Genomic DNA, 10,607 nt, shown 5'->3' on the forward strand with positions numbered 1-10,607 from the left:
GCTATGTCGCTGGTGAGATCTGCCTGTGTGGCAGCTCACTAGCGACCACTTAGCGATGCACCAGCGATCCTGACCCCGTCATATCGCTGGTCGGGATCGCTGGTGCATCGCTAAGTGTGACAGTACCTTTATTGCCTGTGCAAGTGATGCAGTTATCACCTGAGCAATACTAAGGAAATACTGAAAACCTGACCTGTTGGTGGGCCTTGAGGACTGGAGTTGGGGAACCCTGCGTTAAAACGTTCCAGAGTTATAACCTCATAAAGTAACAGTGGTCAGAATTGTAAAATTGGCCTGGTAATTAAGCTGCAAAATGGCTCTGTCACTAAGTGGTTAATGTGTTTGGTTTTTTTTACCTGCACTTCCAACAGCATCCCTTTTTACTGTAGTGCAAGTTCACTCTTTGTATTACTGTAGTACCAATAAGCAACAAGGGGATTTGTCTGATTACTTGCTGCTGGTATAGGAGTATATTCAGCAGCACCATTGTGGATATTGTCCTTCAGACAACCATGTTTAACTGGCAAAATTATGCAGCCACTAGATGCTGCACTCATGTGGAAGCCACAATGTGTCCATACTGTAAGGTGGCAGCTGAACAGGTCCTGGAGGGATGTGGCAAGCCTCGGTTATGTAGGACCCAGAGAAGCAGGCTCCAGCATGTATAGGGCTGAGAGGTTCTTTTTAATGGGTCCAGGTTTTAGGAACAGCTAACGAGTTGAGTGGGACCGACTACTCCCCTACTTTTAGTTCCAGGACTTAGAATGGGCTATCTAAGGCTGTTGTGATGGCTAATGAGGCAGTGTGCCTGTGTCTGGAAGGTGGAAAAGACCTGTATTCTACTGGGAAGTCTAATGGGAGAGATTGTGCATAAGTTACTGTGCTTTAAACGAATGACCCGTGTCTGTTGTATAGAGGACTGTCACGGAAAGGGGTTGTATGACCTTTGGCCACACACAGCTATCACATGTGCAGGGAGGCTTATCTTAGTTATCCCTCCTTTGCCACACTGTGATGAAAAACAGCAAGCTAGTCTTGCCCTAACAATTTATTGCAGGTGTTTATTTTAGTTACCCACTGCTGCCACACTATGTTACAAGCTGCCGGGATTTATGTATATCCCACTTTCAGTTCCACTTTGGAACTCGCAGCTCGCCGGCGCCCCCCCTTACCCTCAGGTCAGACAGAGAACTGCACCTAGGATAATTAGTCGCCGGAAGGGCTACTTGTTGTGCAATGGCTATTAGGCCCGCTTGCAGTGAGGGAGTTATAAATGCTTTGGCCGCAGCCACACAATCAGATTATAAAACCCGCTCAGTCACTACCTGCGCTACCCACGTAGCCAGAACACACTTCGCTGCCACCAGCTTCAGATTTCTCTTATTAATATTTAAAATTAATAGAGGGGTTCGATGCAAACCCAGATTAGTAGCGTAATTAGCTTATAGGCATGTGAATTCGTCACAGAGCAAGGAGACAGAACTAATAAAGTTTATATTTACTCCAAAAAATCGGAAGTGTTTACAGAGATATAAAAAGATTTTACAATGGGAGACAATTAAAATATGTACAATATGATTACAAATTAAAAGGAGGATGAAAGCAGAAAATGAACACTCCCTTTATGCTTAGGTCACCTTAGGCAAAACCAGGCTGGGGGAGGAGCCAGATATCACCATGCATTTGAGATCCTATTGCCACGGCACCCCAAGCTAGAATGAATGGTGGGTAGGGGGAAATAGCTTATACCTTTGTGACATCACTAAAGGGGCTGAGTTACTACCACCCTCCCCTTTCTCAAAGTACAGATTTGGGTTCTGAAAACTTATAACCATCATATCTGGGCTTGAGAACCTTGCAGAATATCGGCAGAACCATCATTCATCTTATATTGAAATTAGCTTTCTGATGACATCAAACACTAGCTGTCTATTCCACTCTGTTCAGGAGAAATACATTTCTCTGGTTCTGTTGGTGCTGGAACCGTGAAAAACATGGGCTGTTATGAATGAGTCACCGGAGGAGGAAAAAACAAAAATGCAAGCTAAGTCCAGAAAACCGGAGAGGTTGGTAGCTAGCGGATTGCAGACCCCTGATCCTATTCACAACAACTAACAGTAGCCGTGGAGCGTTCCTACGGTGGTCCTAGACACCTCTTCACAGCCGGAGAACTAAATAAGCCTAAAGAAAGAAAGGGGAAATCTAAACTGCCCCAGAGCAGACCCCAAAGCAATAGACAGCCCCCAACATGTATTGTCGGTGAAAACAGATGAAAACACAAACACAGACAGAAAGACAGGCAGAGCAAACAATGGGGCCCAACTAACTAGATAGGAAAGGACAGAAAAGATGCTGGCTGCAATCCGCAAAAACCCTACCAAAAATGTCCCAACACGTCTGATAGGAAAAACGGCCCTGAAGTCACTAGACTTCAAAATCCCTATATCAGCACTCTGATATATTCTGAAGACAGAGCAAAAGAGATTTAACAGATCAGGGACAAAAATGGAAATTCAGCAGAGCCCCAGCTGAGGCTGGCAGAAAACAAAACTAAGCAAATCAGACAAAATCTCATGGAACAATAACAGAGCAAAACTTAGCTTTAGAAGACAGGAACTGAACTGGAAGCCAGAGCTCAGAGCAGAGAAATCACCAGCAACCCTACAGGGCGTCGGCTGCCTTATATCCACTCAGAGATTCCGGATGTCCAATCACAATCCACCTGTTCAGGTGACAGGTTTCTCCCATCCAAATCAGTTTCACCACCTCCTTTCACCAGCAGAGGGAGTTCATCAAAGGTGAACGAGAAAATGAGCTCACAACAATGGGCTATGATGCTGTCGATGCACATCGCTGAAATGTAACTTTCATATTTTTATCATAAACTCGCAGCGTTTTATGACCAAATGATTAGATTCTCATTGTTGCCAATGAGAGTAGCTTAGCACATTTTGGAGACAAAGAGACCCCCTGCTGTGAGGCAGGAAGGAGCTCACACTGGAGTTTCACATTACAATGAGTGTGCAGAGGCTGAGGGGGGGGAAGGGGTCACATCTGCAGCGTGTGTGAGAGTGTTACAAGCTGCTGGCAGGCTAACAAGAGGTCCAAACAACCTGATTGCAAGCAATACCTCTAAAGACACGGTAAAAAACAGTAAAAAATTATTCTGATATAAAATTAATTATATTTATATTAAAAATTACTATTCACCGTGTTAAATAGTTGCTTAAGGAAGGATTTAATCTGAAACGCAAGTCGGGGCTGTGCTGCTCGCTAACCGGCGGTCCTTAAAGGTATACACCCCTATTTGCTTTCCTTCACCTTTTTGTTTTTTTCTGCACTTAGCACTTTATATGCATATATGCACACAGTATCATTGTGCTATTTTTTTGGTTATACTTATGAAGTTTTGGATCTAATGCACTTGTCACTTTCATTGTGCCCATACATGGTTAATTTGGCTCTCCATTCTTAATTTCACTTATACATAAGGGAAGCTTTGAAGGAAGAAATTATATTCATTTTCTGTATATGAGGACCGCTGTGGTTTTATTTGATAACCTATATAGGTATATATATTTTTGATTATATGAGCACACAATGCTTTTTACCTTTTTGCTTTTATTATTATGTACCACTATTGTCCAATAAAGGTATTTTAATTGTATCTTATGATTCCTTTGATTTTATAGTTTAATATATTTTTATCTCGACCATAAATTCGAGTTTTTTCTCTGGTTCGGTATTTCAGGCTAACAAGAGGGGAAAGGAAGGGGGGGTCAAACCCACACACATAGCAGTGTTCAGTATGTGAATAGAAGATTCTGCAATGTGATAATCGGTGGAACCTTACGTCATATTTTACATTATCGTTACAAGGACTGTTTCTTTTTATTTTTAACTTTATGCCAAGGGAAGGCTGTTTTCTGATCTGTGATTTATGAACATTAACAAATCTTCAGATTTTTGCACCAAGCTACCTTAACTCAACTGCTGCCATAGGGAGGATACCATACTGTTAGGCGTCGGATTCCTACAGCTACACAACAGGAATCCAAAGCCTCACATGCTGCTCTGCAGCAAGCCATTCCTGAGGCTAAGTTCTTCTGCTGCTCCACTGAGCATGCTCACGAGACGATCTCCCATTGGAGGTCGGGAGTCAAGTGCTCAGGTCCTTCTCCAGATCTGATTAGTCCATCTCAGAGATCTGGAAGGTCCCGGCAGCGCACAGCTATAAAAGGCCCGCATGGCCGTTCGGCCATACGCTAGTATAGACTTTACTTGCTAGATGTGTGAATGGTGATGGATGTATGATTCTGGTGACTGACTTATTATGATTCCCCTCCCTCTGATATTACGCATGTGGATAGGGAACTAGAGAGATAGTCAGCGTCAGTCAGTGGCAAGCCATAAGCCACTGTGCACACCGCACCTCTACACTAGCGTCATATAGCGGCAGTGTCCTACGCCGTGCTGCAGGTGCAGCTCTCTTTGGCGTCCGCAGTGGTGACGCCGCACGCACGGTAGGTCTAGACGGACGCAGTTCCTCTGCCTTAGATCCTGCACCTGTGACCGGATACCGTGTGTGCATTTACCTGAGACCTGTGACGCAATCAGGCTCAGCCTTTTGTGTTTACCTCTGCTGGCATCTCTGTGAGTAAACAGTGATTGCTTTGCGCACCTGGGTGATATTTAAACCGCGTGCGCATTTCCGCCATATTGCTAGTCTGTCACTACTTAGCAGCAGTGTTCACACCTACTGCACGGTGGACCCCGAGCGGCGAATGCACTTTATTATTTATTTTATTTAGTGTGTTCCGCCGTTCCTAACAGCATACAATACCCTTAAGGTGCCAGAAGTTTAGACTAATTTGTTTTGTATCATTTTAAGTAAATATCGTAGATGATCTAAAAGTCATCATTCTTGACCTATATAAACAGGCTGGCAGACACCCGACAAATGAGCAACATGCCCCTTCTTTGGCTGCGATGACTTGTAGATTGGTTGTAGCTTCTTTTCTAAAAGGTAGTGTAAGGGGGTGAATAGGAAGAAGAGTCCAAAGGAGGTTACCTTCCCTGCTCCTTATCCGGAACCACTTAGCCAGACAGCAGGGTTGCCGGGGGGAAGACTTTCTGCCCTGGACTGACTGGACCATGTGACTAAAAGAAACAGGGAGGAAGAGGAAGGGGCAGTGGACCGTATTGTGTGCAGTCAGGGGGCGTGAAAGCAGAGCGCGCCAGGCACGGAGGGGAGTGCGTCAGAGACAGGGGAGAGCGCACCAGAGAGAAATCAGGCTGCAGCACCGTGCTCCCAGAGAGAGAGAACTCCCCATCAGAGTTCATGGACTGAAGTACGAGACATAGTGCACGCTTTATGTGAGTACATTGATTCGGTAGTGTCTGTGACCAGAGGAGACTTTCACCCTGACGGTGCAAAGACAGTGACACGAGCGCGCGGTACTGGGGACTGTAGTGACAAGCCAGGGCCCCTGAGTGTGGCCAAGAGACTTCTCAGTGCGCATAGCATCGTTACTGCAGAGAGGCTGTCAGCTTACCATACAGAGACTTAGAGCAGGGGAGACTCAGTTCCTCAGATCTCCCTGCTTCCTGCTTTAACCCCTGAGGTTCCAGTTTCACCCTGAGAAGAGACTGCAGAGATTTAACCCCTGAGGTTCCAGCTACATCCAGAGGAGACTACAGAGACTGCGAGCACTGCTGTTGACGGCGCCAACATGGGAGAGAGACCCTGCAATCAAGCTTTGCCCGCACTGATAAGTCATATTAATGCCAGTCGAACCGTCTCAACTCTGCATTACTGTTTAGCAGTTTTCTTAGTCTATTTTGCTGTTTATATTGTTACTCTTAGGCTACTTTCACACATCAGGTTTTCGGTGTCAGGCGCGATCCGGCGTCGTGCCGGAACGCCGGATCCGGCAAATGTTTCGTAAAACCGGATGTGACGGATCCGGTTTTCTGGCGGATCCGTCTTTTTCTGGACAGACAAAACCGGATCCGTCTCATCCGGTTCATCCGTTTTTCTATCCGTTTTTCGACGGATTACGCCGGATCCGGTTTTTAAAATTGACCCTTGTGGCCTTCCGAACGGGATTGGCTACTGGAAAACTATATATAGCATGTTCCTACAGCCCTTCTTTGACAGGTTGTAGAGGAGAAAGTGCAGGTTGGAGAGAAGAGCAAGTTACTGGCGAAGATGGATGTTGTCATTGGAAATATTTTGAAGAATTTGGCAGATTTTACAGCGGAGGCAAATCGTTTGAGGGTGATTGTTCTGGAGAAGGAGAGAGCGAGACAGCAGCGCATCAGGCATCGTAGACGACGTTTGTGGATCCACCCCATCACAGCCAAGAGAATGACGCGTGGGGTCTATTCTACACTATGCATGGACCTTCGACGAAACCCGGATACATTTTTTGGATATGTTAGGATGAAAATGGAGAATTTTGATTACTTGGTGGAGCGCATTGCACACCTCATAAGAAAAGCGGACACCTATTGCCGCTTCTCTGTTTCACCCGCAGAGCGTCTGATGGTGACTTTAAGGTAAGCCACATTTATTGGATATGATCGCATCAGAGCACACTTTCACTGCAATCTTGTTGGTGGTAGTTTGTATCTCCAAGTGTTATAGCTGAGTTTTGGTATGTAATGCTGTGATTTAAAACTAATTTATTGTTTTTTAATTCCCCACAGATTTCTTGCAACTGGAGAATCCCTTTCGTCACTGCATTTCCAGTACAGACTCGGGATTTCCACCATATCTGGAATTGTGAAGTACACATGCCGTGCACTGTGGGACTCCTTAGCTGAAGAGTTTTTACCAGAGCCCACAACAGAGAGGTGGATTGAAATTGCTGACAAGTTTCAACAGATATGTCAGTTTCCAAACTGCTTGGGCGCTGTGGACGGGAAACATATCCGCATTGTAAAGCCAGCTGGATCGGGATCGGAATATTTCAATTACAAGAAATATTTTTCAATTGTCCTCATGGCCATCGCTGACGCGGAATACAAATTTATTGCGGTTGATATTGGGGCCTATGGCCGCTCCAATGACTCTCAAGTTTTCAAACTGTCTGCCATGGGGCGTAAACTGTATGGAAACACCTTCCAGTTCCCACCACCTAGACCGCTGCCGCAAACATCTGGTCCACCTATGCCATTTGTCTGTGTAGGGGATGAAGCCTTCCAGCTGTCAGAACACCTTTTGAAACCGTACTCTAGCAGAGGATTGACAAGACCAAAACGCATTTTTAATTACCGCCTCACAAGAGCAAGAAGAATGGTTGAATGTACCTTTGGTATTCTGACAGCCAAATGGCGGGTCCTATTGACTGCGATCAACCTCAAGACAGAAACTGTGGACGAGGTGATCAAAGCGTGCGTGGTACTCCACAATTTTGTTATCTGCAAGGAACCCATTTCCATTGAGGACACCTCTGAAGAAACCACCTTGCAAGATTACCATGACATTACCACTAGAAGTTCTGTGACGGTTTCAGTAATGAGGGACAATTTTGCACTATACTTTATGTCACCTCAAGGCAGAGTACACTGGCAGGATGACAGAGTGTGAAAGATTTGTGCCCTAACCAAACTTGTGTACCTTCTGTACCAACAGTATATACCTTTGCCAACCAAAGTTGGCTATCTTGTCATGGTCTCTATTTTTAGCTTTAGGCCACAGGTGTGTACCTGGTTGTGTTTTATGCAAAGTATTTCACCTTTTAACAAAAGTTGTGTACATTGTTAGGAAATCACCAACAATAAACACAACTTTTTAGGTGAAATACTTTGCTTCAAACACAACCAGGAACACAACTGTGGCAAAAAGCTAAAATTTACCCACAGTTATATACCTAGTTTTGAATACCATTTCACCTTTTAAATACCCTGTATTTAACCTTTTTCGCCGCAGAAAGAAATGACAGACAACCAGTGTAAAATAATTTAACTTTTATCGAAAAATGTTTTTTTTAGTAAACTTTTTTAAAATTTTAATAAACTTGTTTAATAAAACTTTGAAACTATAAAACTGAAACCATAAAACTGGTCATTTTTATTTAAATACACACATTATAATTCTGTGTAGTGTGGGGTGGAAATACTGCTGTAGGGGCTGCGGGACACTTCGACACTGGGAGTGTGGAGAGAGGACTGGGATCGTGGTGGGGAAGGAACAGTTAGAGGTGAAGGTGTGGAAAAAACTACAGAATGGGTGGACATGTGGGAAGCAGAAGAGGTGGTGGGTGGTGGAGTGGAGGGTTGGGCAGGGACTGTAGGAGCAGATGATGTTGATGGCAAGTTGTATGGGGAAGGAGTTTGGTACGGGGCAGGTTGCTGGAAGTGGGGAGATGTCTGGTACGGGGCAGGTTGCTGGAAGTGGGGAGATGTCTGGTACTGGGGAGGTTGCTGGAAGTGGGGAGATGTCTGGTACGGGGCAGGTTGCTGGAAGTGGGGAGATGTCTGGTACGGGGCAGGTTGCTGGAAGTGGGGAGATGTCTGGTACTGGGGAGGTTGCTGGTACTGGGGAGTTTGCAGGTACTGTGGAGGTTGCTGGTACTGGTGAGGTTGCTGGTGCTGGGGAGGTTGCTGGTGCTGGGGAGGTGGATGGTGCTGGGGAGGTGGATGGTGCTGGGGAGGTGGATGGTGCTGGGGAGGTGGATGGTGCTGGGGAGGTGGATGGTGCTGGGGAGGTGGATGGTATGTAATAGGAGGGGGAGGATGGAAAGTGGCTGGAGGTGGATGGTATGTAGTAGGAGGGGGAGGATGGAAAGTGGCTGGAGGGGGTGTAGATGTAATAGGAGGGGGAGGATGGAAAGTGGCTGGAGGGGGTGTAGATGTAATAGGAGGGGGAGGATGGAAAGTGGCTGGAGGGGGTGCAGGTGGAGGAACTACTGTGGTGGGAGGAGGAGGAGGTTGGGAGGTAACTTGCTGGAGAGCAGCGTGGCATGAATGCATTACATGCATCTGCTGGGCAGGAGAGAGCGTTTCCATGCGCTCCACAACAGACCTGAAAAAGGTGTGGTTTGGCGAAGATCTTGCTTCTGAATGCATGGTTTGCAGAAGTGTCTTCACCTCCAGAATGCTGGAGTTGATCTGCTGATAGCCTGCGGAGATTTGCTCTGACAAGACTTTTAGACAGTTCTGGAAAGATGCATTCAGATGCAAGAACTCTGGCGCATAAGTCTTTTCCTGACCCCTCTGCCGCTGCCGCCCAGTACCCGCAGGTGTACTAGAAGTGGCAGGGGCAGAAGGGTGGGGTAAAGGGAAAGCGATCTCCTCACCAGCAGCTTCATGTAATGTAGGCGGCCACGATGCTCCTGTGCTGGTGGATGGGACAGATGGGTCGAATGTGTGGGAAGGCTGGGAAGGTGCAGATGTACCGGGGCGGTCGAAGTGTCCCTCGGTGCCGGTCTCCTCAGGGATCGCCTCAGAAGGGTCCAATCGTGCCGGCTCCCGAGTGCTGCTCACCGTGCTGTGGAATAAAGAGAAAAAAAACAATTAAAATACTGACATGGTATGGCCCTGGCTGAAAAAATTTTTTACATATAACATTTTTTTTCACATGTGGTGTGTAATATTTACCTTCTGGTGACCATTGTTTCCCGGAGGAACGACAGGGCTTCTGCGTACTTGTACTTGCTCCTGCGTCCTCCAGATCCACTCGGGGCCCGCATCTCTTTATTGAACTCCTTCTTGAAACGATCTCTCACAGACCGCCACCGATTCACAATTCTGTTCCCTGAAACGAGAAAGGAGTGGTTAGTATACAACATCAGTGTTTCCCAAACTCCAGTCCTCATGGTCCCCAGGGGTCATGTTTTCAGGATTTCTATAGTAAATAGAAATCCTGAACACATGATCCGTGGGGACCACGAGGACTGGAGTTCGGGAAACACTGGTTTACATCAAGCAACCGGTACTGTATATACTTACGCTCTTTAATCTGGGCCCGAGCTTCGAGGTCCTCCCAGCGGCCAACAAGGAGCGAACAGATTTCCTCCCAGAGTCGTCGGGTAACGATCAGGTCAGCGTGGCGGCGGTCAGCCATATTCCAGAGCGGCTCCCTTTCTCTGACGAGATCGATGAGGCGGTCCACATCAATCCCTCCATCCTCACCGTCAGAGTCGGGAGCACGCTGTGAAGGCTGTTAAAGAAAAAGACAAAAATAACATAATTAGCCTCCACAAAAGAAATGAAATAAAAAGTGCAAAAAAACAAAGCAAAAATATTTATACTTACACGCTGGTGACCGCCGCGTTGCTGTCGCCGACGACCCTGGGAGGCACTGCGAGGACCTCTTGGCCAAGCACCAGATTGGGAAGACTAGAGAAGAAAACAAAAAATGTTATGTCTTTGGATGTAGGCATTTGTTTGCTGTGTGTGGTCTGCAGAACATTGTTTTCTATGTGTTGTGTGTAGTGTGATGTTGTGTTTCTGCGTTTGATGCAAAAAACTTACCAATTGTGAGCCCACTCCAGGTGTCTGTCCACCCCTTCCTTCTTCTTCTGGGAGCTCCTCTTCATCTTGTGATTCCTGTTTTGAAATAAAAGGCAATGAATAGACATATATTACAGAGAAGATGG

The sequence above is a fragment of the Dendrobates tinctorius genome, unplaced genomic scaffold (assembly GCF_039654945.1).
Source record: "Dendrobates tinctorius isolate UK_male_01 unplaced genomic scaffold, ASM3965494v1 ptg000307l, whole genome shotgun sequence".
Lineage (NCBI taxonomy): Eukaryota > Metazoa > Chordata > Amphibia > Anura > Dendrobatidae > Dendrobates > Dendrobates tinctorius.